The following is a 10,615-nucleotide window of genomic DNA, read 5'->3' on the forward strand; positions in this document are numbered from 1 at the left end:
GAAGCATAAAACACAACATAAATACAACAGTTTTTCCATCGTATAACAGGAATAATTGCAACCAGTGAGAAAGATATGGTCATTTCTACGATACGGGCAACCTAGGCTTCACTCTAGGGCGTCGTTCCACCAAATCGAATATTTAGGGCCTAAGAAGTCTACCCCAGAAGCATAAAATACAATACAAATACAACAGCTTTTCCATCATATAACAGGAATAATTTCAACCAGTGTGTAAGATATGGACATTACTACGTTCCGGGCAACCTAGGCTTCTCCCTAGGGCGTTGCTCGACCACATCGAATAGCTATGGCCATAGAAGTCAACGCCAGAAACATTAAATACAATATAAATACAACAGCTTTTCCACCGTATAACAGGAGTAATTGCAAACAGTGTGAAAGATATGGTCATTTCTACGTTCCTGGCAACCTAGGCTTCACTCTAGAGAGTTGCTCCAACACATCGAGTAGCTACGGCCTAAGAAGTCTACGCCAGAAGCATAAAATACAATACAAATACAACATCTTTTCCATTGTATAACAGCAATAATTGCAACCAGTGTGAAAGGTATGGTCATTTCTACGTTCCGGGCATCCTAGGCTTCACTCTAGGGCGTTGTTCCAACAGATCCAATAGGTAGGGCCTAAGAAGTCAACGGCTGAAGCATAAAATGTAATATAAAGACAATACTTTTTCCATCGTAAAACAGGAATAATTGCAACCAGTGTGAAAGACATGGACATTTCTACGCTCTGGGCAACCTAGGCATCACTCTATGGCGTTGCTACACCACATCGAATAGTTAGGGCCTTAGAAGTCAATGCCAGAAGCATAAAATACAATATAAATACAACAGTTGTTCCATTGTATAAAATGAATAATTGCAAACAGTGAGGAAGTAATGGTCATTTCTACGTTCCGGGCAACCTAGGCTTCACTCTAGGCGTTGCTCCACCACATCGAATAGCTACGGCCTTAGAAGTCAACGCCGGACGCATAAAATACAATAAAAATACAACAGTTTTTCATCGTATAACAGGAGTAATTGCAACAAGCTTGAAAGTAATGGTCATTTCTACGTTCCGGGCAATCTAGGCTTCTCTCTAGGGCGCTGCTACACCAGTTCGAATAGTTAGGGCCTAACAAGTCAACGCCAGAAGCATAAAATACAATAGAAACACAACAGCTTTTCAATCGTATAAAACGAATAATTGCAATCAGTATGTAAGTTATGGTCATTTATATGTACCGGGCAACCTAGGCTTCACCCTAGGGCGTTGCTCCAACAGATCCAATAGTTAGGGCCTAAGAAGTCATCTCCAGGAACATCAAATACGAAATAGATGCACCAGTTTTCCATTGTGTAACATTATTAATTGCAGCCAGTGTGAAAGTTATGGTCATTTCTACGTTCCGGGCAACCTAGGCTTCACTCTACGGCGTTGCTCAACCACATCGAATAGCTACAGCCCCAGAAGACAGCGCCATAACTATAAAATACAATATAAATACAACAGTCTTTCCATCGTATAAAACGAATAATTGCAACCAGTCTGATAGTTATGGTCATTTCTACGTTCCGGGCAACCTAGGCTTCACCCTAGAGCGTGGCTCCACCAGATCGAATAGTTAGGGCCTAAGAAGTAAACGCTAGAAGCGTAAAATACGATATATGTACAGCAGTTTTTCCATCGTATAAAATGAGTAATTGCAACCAGTGTGAAAGTAACGGCCATTTCTACGTTCCGGGTATCCTAGACTTAACATTGAGGCATTGCTCCTCCAGATCGAATACATAGGGACTTAGAAGTCAACGCCAGAAGCATAAAGTACAATAAAAATCCAACAGTTTGTCCATCGTATAACAGGAATAATTGCAACCAGTGTGAAAGTAATGGTCATTTCAACGTTCCGAGCAACCTAGTATTCGCTCTATGGCGTTGCTCCTCCACTTCGAATAGTTAGGGCCTTAGGAGTCAATGCCAGAAGCATAAAATACAATATAAATACAACAGTTGTTCCATTGTATAAAATGAATAATTGCAAACAGTGAGGAAGTAATGGTCATTTATACGTTCCGCGCAACCAAGGCTTCACCCTAGGGCGTTGGTCCACCACACCGAATAGCTACAGCCTTAGAAGTCAACGCCAGAAGCATAAAATACAATATAAATACAACAGTTTTCCCATCGTATAACAGGAATAATTGCAACCAGAGTGAAGGTGATGGTCATTTCTACGTCCCGGGCAACCTGGGCTTCACTCTAGGGCGTTGCTGCACCACATCGTATAGCTGCGGCCTTAGAAGTCAACGCCAGAAGGTTAAAATACAATATAAATACAACAGCTTTTCCATCGTATAACACGAATAATTGCAATCAGTATGAAAGTTATGGTCATTTCTACGTCCCGGGCAATCTAGTCTTCACTCTAGGGCGTTGCTCCACCACGTCGAATAGCTACGGCCTTAGAAGTATACGCCAGAAGCACAAAATAAAATAAAAATACAACAGTTATTCCATCGTATAACAGGAATAATTGCAACCAGTGTGAAAGTAATGGTCATTTCTACGTTCCGGGCAACCTAGGCTTCCTTCTATGGCGTTGTTCCACCACATCGAATAGCTACGGCCTTAGAAGTCAACGCCAGAAGCATAAAATTCAAAATAAATACAACAGTTTTTCCATCGCATAACAAGATTAATTGCAACCAGTGTGAAAGGGATGGTCATTTCTACGTCCCGTGCAACCTGGGCTTCACTCTAGGGCGTTGCTGCACAACATCGTATAGCTGCGGCCTTAGAGGTCAACGCCAGAAGGTTAAAATACAATATAAATACAACAGCTTTTCCATCGTGTAAAACGAATAATTGCAATCAGTATGAAAGTTATGGTCATTTCTACGTTCCGGGCAACCTAGGCTTGACCCTAGAGCGTTGCTAAACCAGGTCGAATAGTTAGGGCCCAAGAAGTCAGCGCCCGAAGAATATAATACAACATATGTACAACAGTTTTTCCATCGTATAAAATGTATAATTGCAAGCAGTGTGCAGGTAATGGTCATTTCTACGTTCTGGGCAACCTAGGCTTCACTCTAGAGCTTTGCTTCACCAGATCGAATAGTTAGGGCCTAAGAAGTCTACGCCAGAAGCATAAAATATAATATAAATGCAACAGTTTTTCCATCGTATAACAAGAATAATTGCAACCAGTGTGAAAGTGATGGTCATTTCTACATTCCGGGCATCCTAGGCTTCACTCTAGGGCGTTGCTCCACCAGATCGAATAGTTAGGGCCTTAGAAGTCAATGCCAGATGCATAAAATACAATATAAATACAACAGCTTTTCCACTGTATAATATGAATAATTGCAAGCAGTGTGGAAGTAATGGTCATTTCTGCGTTCGCGCGACCTAGGCTTCACTCTAGGGCGTTGTTGCACCAGATCGAATAGTTAGGGCCTAAGTAGCCAACGCCAGATGCGTAAAATACAATATAAATACAACAGCTCTTCCATCGTATATAATGTATATTTGCAAAGAGTGTGAAAGCAAAGGTCATTTCCACGTTCCGGGCAACCTTGACTTAACACCAGGGCGTTGTTCCACCAGATCGAATAGTTAGGGCCTAAGAAGTCAACGCCAGAAGCATAAAATACAATATAAATACAACAGCTTTTCCATCGTATATGATGTATATTTGCAAACAGTGTGAAAGTAAAGGTCATTTCTACGTTCCGGGCAACGTAGGCTTAACTGTAGGGCGTTGCTCCACCAGATCGCATAGTTAGGGAATTAGAAATCAACGCCGGAAGCATAAAATACAATAAAAATGCAACAGTTTTTCCATCGTATAAAACGAATAATTGCAACTAGCGTGAAAGTAATGGCCATTTCTGCGTTCCGGGCAACCTAGGCTTCACTCTAGGTCGTTGCCCCGCCACATCGATTAGCTACGGCCTTAGAAGTCAGCGCCTGAAGCGTAAAATACAATAAAAATAGAACAGTTTTTTCATCGTATAACAGGAATAATTGCAACCAGAGTGAAAGTAATGGTCATTTCTACGTTTCTGGCGACCTAGACTTCACTCTAGGGCGTTGTTCCACCAGATCCAATAGCTAGGGCCTTAGAAGTCAACGCCCGAAACCTAAAATACAATAAAAATAAAACAGTTTTTCCATCGTATAACGGGAATAATTGCAACAAATGTGAAAGTGATGGTCATTACCACGTTCCTGGCAACCCAGGGTTCACTCTAGGGCGTTGCTCCACCAGATCGAATAGTTAGGGCCTTAGAAGTCAATGCCAGAAGCATAAAATACAACATAAGTACAACACCTTTACCATCGTATAAAATGAATAATCGCAAACAGTGTGAAGGTAATGGTCATTTCTAGGTTTCGGGCGACCTAGGCTTCACTCTAGGGCGTTGTTGCACCAGATCGAATAGTTAGGCCCTAAGTAGCCAACGCCAGATGCGTAAAATACAATATAAATACAACAGCTTTTCCATCGTATATAATGTATATTTGCAAAGAGTGTGAAAGCAAAGGTCATTTCCACGTTCCGGGCAACCTTGACTTAACACCAGGGCGTTGCTCCACCAGATCGAATAGTTAGGGACCTTGAATACAACGACAGAAGCATAAAATACAATAAAAATGCTTCAGATTTTCCATCGTATACCGGGAATAATTGCAAAAAATGTGAAAGAGATGGTCATTACCACTTTCCGGGTAACCTAGGCTTCACTCTAGGGCGTTCCTCCACCACATCGAATAGTTAGGGCCTTAGAAGTCAATGCCAGAAGCATAAAATACAACATAAGTACAACAGCTTTACCATCGTATAAAATGAATAATCGCAAACAGTGTGAAGGTAATTGTCATTTCTACGTTCCGGGCAACCTAGGCTTCATTCTAGGGCTTTACTCCACCAGATCGAATAGCTAGGGCCTAAGAAGTCAACGCCAGAAGCATAATGTACAATATAAATACAACAGTTTTTCCCTTTTATAACAGGAATAATTGTAACCAGTGTGAAAGCTATGGTCATTTCTACGTTCCGGGCAGCGTAGGCTTCACTCTAGGGCGTTCCTCCACCACATCGAATAGTTAGGGCCTTAGAAGTCAATGCCAGAAGCATAAAATACAATATAAATACAACAGTTTTCCACTGTATAATATGAATAATTGCAACCAGTGTGAAAGTTATGGTCATTTCTGCGTTCCGGGCAACCTAGGCTTCACTCTAGGGCGTTGCCCCACCACATCGATTAGCTACGGCCTTAGAAGTCAACGGCTGAAGCATAAAATACAATAAAAATGGAACAGTTTTTTCATCGTATAACATGAATAATTGCACCCAGAGTGAAAGTTATGGCCATTTCTACGTTCCGGGCGACCTAGGCTTCACTCTAGGGCGTTGTTGCACCAGATCGAATGGTTAGGGCCTAAGTAGCCAACGCCAGATGCGTAAAATACAATATAAATACAACAGCTCTTCCATCGTATATAATGTATATTTGCAAAGAGTGTGAAAGCAAAGGTCATTTCCACGTTCCGGGCAACCTTGACTTAACACCAGGGCGTTGCTCCACCAGACCGAATAGTTAGGGACTTCGAATACAACGACAGAAGCATAAAACACAATAAAAATGCTTCAGTTTTTCCATCGTATACCGGGAATAATTGCAAAAAATGTGAGAGAGATGGTCATTACCACGTTCGGGGCAACCTAGGCTTCACTCTAGGGCGTTCCTCCGCCACATCGAATAGTTAGGGCCTTAGAAGTCAATGCCAGAAGCATAAAATACAACATAAGTACAACAGCTTTACCATCGTATAAAATGAATAATCGCAAATAGTGTGAAGGTAATGGTCATTTCTACTTTCCGGGCAACCTAGGCTTCACTCTAGGGCGTTACTCCACCAGATCGAACAGCTAGGGCCTAAGAAGTCAACGCCAGAAGCATAATGTACAATATAAATACAACAGTTTTTCCCTTGTATAACAGGAATAATTGTAACCAGTGTGAAAGCTATGGTCATTTCTACGCTCCGGGCAACGTAGGCTTCACTCTAGGGCGTTCCTCCACCACATCGAATAGTTAGGGCCTTAGAAGTCAATGCCAGAAGCATAAAATACAATATAAATACAACAGTTTTCCATCGTATAAAATGTATAATTGCAAGCAGTGTGAAAGTAATGGTCATTTCTACGTTCCGGCAATCTAGGCTTCACTCTAGGGCGTTGCTCCACCAGATCGAATAGCTAGGGCCTTAGAAGTCAACGCCCGAAACCTAAAATACAATTAAAATACAACAGTTTTTCCATCGTATACCAGGAATAATTGCAACAAATGTGAAAGAGATGGTCATTACCTCGTTCCGGGCAACCTAGGGTTCACTCCAGAGCGTTGCTCCACCAGATCCAATAGTTAGGGCCCAAGAAATCTACGACAGAAGCACCAAATACAAAATAAAAACAACAGTTTTTCCATCGTATAAAACGAATAATTGCAACCAGCGTGAAAGTAATGGCCATTTCTGCGTACCGGGAAACCTAGGCTTCGCTCTAGGTCGTTGCCCCGCCACATCGAATAGCTACGGCCTTAGAAGTCAACGCCAGAAGCATAAAATACAATATAAATACTACAGTTTTCCCATCGCAAAAAACGAATAATTGCAACCAGTATTAAAGTTATGGTCATTTCTATGTTCCGGGCAACATAGGCTTCACTCTAGGGCGTTGCTCCACCACATCGAATAGCTACGGCCTTAGAAGTCAACGCCCGAAGCATAAAATACAAAATAAATAGAACAGTTTTTCCATTGTATAAAACGAATAATTGCAACCAGTGTGAAAGTTATGGTCATTTCTACGTTTCGGGCGACCTAGGCTTCACTCTAGGGCGTTGTTGCACCAGATCGAATAGTTAGGCCCTAAGTAGCCAACGCCAGATGCGTAAAATACAATATAAATACAACAGCTTTTCCATCGTATATAATGTATATTTGCAAAGAGTGTGAAAGCAAAGGTCATTTCCACGTTCCGGGCAACCTTGACTTAACACCAGGGCGTTGCTCCACCAGATCGAATAGTTAGGGACCTTGAATACAACGACAGAAGCATAAAATACAATAAAAATGCTTCAGTTTTTCCATCGTATACCGGGAATAATTGCAAAAAATGTGAAAGAGATGGTCATTACCACTTTCCGGGTAACCTAGGCTTCACTCTAGGGCGTTCCTCCACCACATCGAATAGTTAGGGCCTTAGAAGTCAATGCCAGAAGCATAAAATACAACATAAGTACAACAGTTTTACCATCGTATAAAATGAATAATCGCAAACAGTGTGAAGGTAATGGTCATTTCTACGTTCCGGGCAACCTAGGCTTCACTCTAGGGCGTTACTCCACCAGATCGAATAGCTAGGGCCTAAGAATTCAACGCCAGAAGCATAATGTACAATATAAATACAACAGTTTTTCCCTTCTATAACAGGAATAATTGTAACTAGTGTGAAAGCTATGGTCATTTCTACGTTCCGGGCAACGTAGGCTTCACTCTAGGGCGTTCCTCCACCACATCGAACAGTTAGGGCCTTAGAAGTCAATGCCAGAAGCATAAAATACAATATAAATACAACAGTTTTCCACTGTATAATATGAATAATTGCAAACAGTGTGGAAGAAATGGTCATTTCTGCGTTCCGGGCCACCTAGGCTTCACTCTAGGGCGTTGCCCCACCACATCGATTAGCTACGGCCTTAGAAGTCAACGGCTGAAGCATAAAATACAATAAAAATGGAGCAGTTTTTTCATCGTATAACGGGAATAATTGCAACCAGAGTGAAAGTAATGGTCATTTCTACGTTTCGGGCGACCTAGGCTTCACTCTAGGGCGTTGCTCCACCAGATCGAATAGCTGGGGCCTTAGAAGTCAACGCCCGAAACCTAAAATACAATTAAAATACAACAGTTTTTCCATCGTATAACGGGAATAATTGCAACAAATGTGAAAGTGATGGTCATTACCACGTTCCTGGCAACCCAGGGTTCACTCTAGGGCGTTGCTCCACCAGATCGAATAGTTAGGGCCTTAGAAGTGAACGCCCGAAGCATAAAATACAAAATAAATAGAACAGTTTTTCCATTGTATAAAACGAATAATTGCAACCAGTGTGAAAGTTATGGTCATTTCTACGTTTCGGGCGACCTAGGCTTCACTCTAGGGCGTTGTTGCACCAGATCGAATAGTTAGGCCCTAAGTAGCCAACGCCAGATGCGTAAAATACAATATAAATACAACAGCTTTTCCATCGTATATAATGTATATTTGCAAAGTGTGTGAAAGCAAAGGTCATTTCCACGTTCCGGGCAACCTTGACTTAACACCAGGGCGTTGCTCCACCAGATCGAATAGTTAGGGACCTTGAATACAACGACAGAAGCATAAAATACAATAAAAATGCTTCAGTTTTTCCATCGTATACCGGGAATAATTGCAAAAAATGTGAAAGAGATGGTCATTACCACTTTCCGGGTAACCTAGGCTTCACTCTAGGGCGTTGCTCCACCAGATCCAATAGTTAGGGCCCAAGAAATCTACGACAGAAGCACCAAATACAAAATAAATACAACAGTTTTTCCATCGTATAAAACGAATAATTGCAACCAGTGTGAATGTAATGGTCATTTCTACGTTCCGGGCTACGTAGGTTTCGCTCTAGGGCGTTGCTTCAGCACGTCGAATGGTTAGGGCCTTAGAAGTCAACGCCAGAAGCATAAAATACAATATAAATACAACAGTTTTTCCATTGTATAAAAAGAATAGTTGCAACCAGTGTTAAAGTTATGGTCATTTCCACGTTCCGGGCAACCTTGGCTTAACACCAGGGCGTTGCTCCACCAGATCGAATGGTTAGGGACTTTGACTACAACGACAGAAGAATAAAATACAATAAAAATGCAACAGTTTTTCTATACTATAACAGGAATAACAGCAACCAGTGTGTAAGTACTGGTCATTTCTACGTTCCGGGTAACCTAGGCTTCACTCTAGGGCGTTGCTCCACCAGATCGAATAGCTAGGGACTTAGCATTAAACGCCAGAAGAATAAAATACAACATAAGTACAACTGTTTTACCATCGTATAAAACGAATAATTGCAACCAGTGTGAATGTAATGGTCATTTCTACTTTCCGGGCTACCTAGGTTTCGCTCTAGGGCGTTGCTTCAGCACGTCGAATGGTTAGGGCCTTAGAAGTCAACGCCAGAAGCATAAAATACAATATAAATACAACAGTTTTTCCATTGTATAAAAAGAATAGTTGCAAACAGTGTGAAAGTAATGGTCATTTCTACGTTCCGGGCAACCTAGGCTTCACTCTAGAGCGTGGTTCCCCCATATCGAATAGTTAGGGCCTAAGAAGCCTACGCCAGAAGCATAAAATACAATATAAATACCACAGTTTTTCCATCGTACAACAGGAATAATTGCAACCAGAGTGAAGGTGATGGTCATTTCTACGTTCCGGGCAACCTAGGCTTCACTCTAGAGCGTTGCTCCACCAGATCGAATAGCAAGGGCCTTAGAAGTCAACGCTAGAAGCATTAAATAAAATATAAATACAACAGTTATTCCATCGTATAACAGGAATGATTACAACCAGTGTGAAAGTAATGGGCATTTCTACGTTCCGTGCAACCTAGGCTTCACTCTAGGGCGTTGGTCCACCAGGTCGAATAGCTAGGGCCTAAGAAGTCTACACCAGAAGCATAAAATACAATATAAATACAACACTTTTCACATCGTATAACAGGAATAATTGCAACCAGTCTGATAGTTATGGTCATTTCTACGTTCCGGGCAACCTAGGCTTCACCCTAGGGCGTTGCTCCACCACATCGAATAGCTACGGCATTAGGAGTCAACGACAGAGGCATAAAATACAAAATAAATACAACAGTTTTTCCATCGTATAACAAGAATAATTGCAACCAGTGTGAAAGTGGTGGTCATTTCTAGGTTCCGGGCAACCTAGGCTTCACTCTAGGGCGTTGTTCCTCCAGATCGAATAGCTAGGGCCTAAGAAGTCTACACCAGAAGCATAAAATACAATATAAATACAACAGTTTTCACATCGTATAACAGGAATAATTGCAACCAGTCTGATAGTTATGGTCATTTCTACGTTCCGGGCAACCTAGGCTTCACCCTAGGGCGTTGCTCCACCACATCGAATAGCTACGGCCTTAGGAGTCAACGCCAGAGGCATAAAATACAAAATAAATACAACAGTTTTTCCATCGTATAACAATAATAATTGCAACCAGTGTGCAAGTGATGGTCATTTCTACATTCCGGGCAACCTAGGCTTCACTCTAGGGCGTTGCTCCACCAGATCGAATAGCTAGGGCCTAAGAAGTCAACGCCAGGAGCACCAAATACAAAATAAATACAACCGTTTTTCCATCGTATAAAACCAATAATTGCAACCAGTATGAAAGCTATGGTCATTTCTACGTTCCGGGCAGTCTAGGCTTCTCTCTAGGGCGTTCCTCCACCAGATCGAATAGCTAGGGACTTAGAAGTCAACGCC

This window comes from Calliopsis andreniformis, unplaced genomic scaffold (genome assembly GCF_051401765.1).
Source record: "Calliopsis andreniformis isolate RMS-2024a unplaced genomic scaffold, iyCalAndr_principal scaffold0001, whole genome shotgun sequence".
NCBI lineage: Eukaryota > Metazoa > Arthropoda > Insecta > Hymenoptera > Andrenidae > Calliopsis > Calliopsis andreniformis.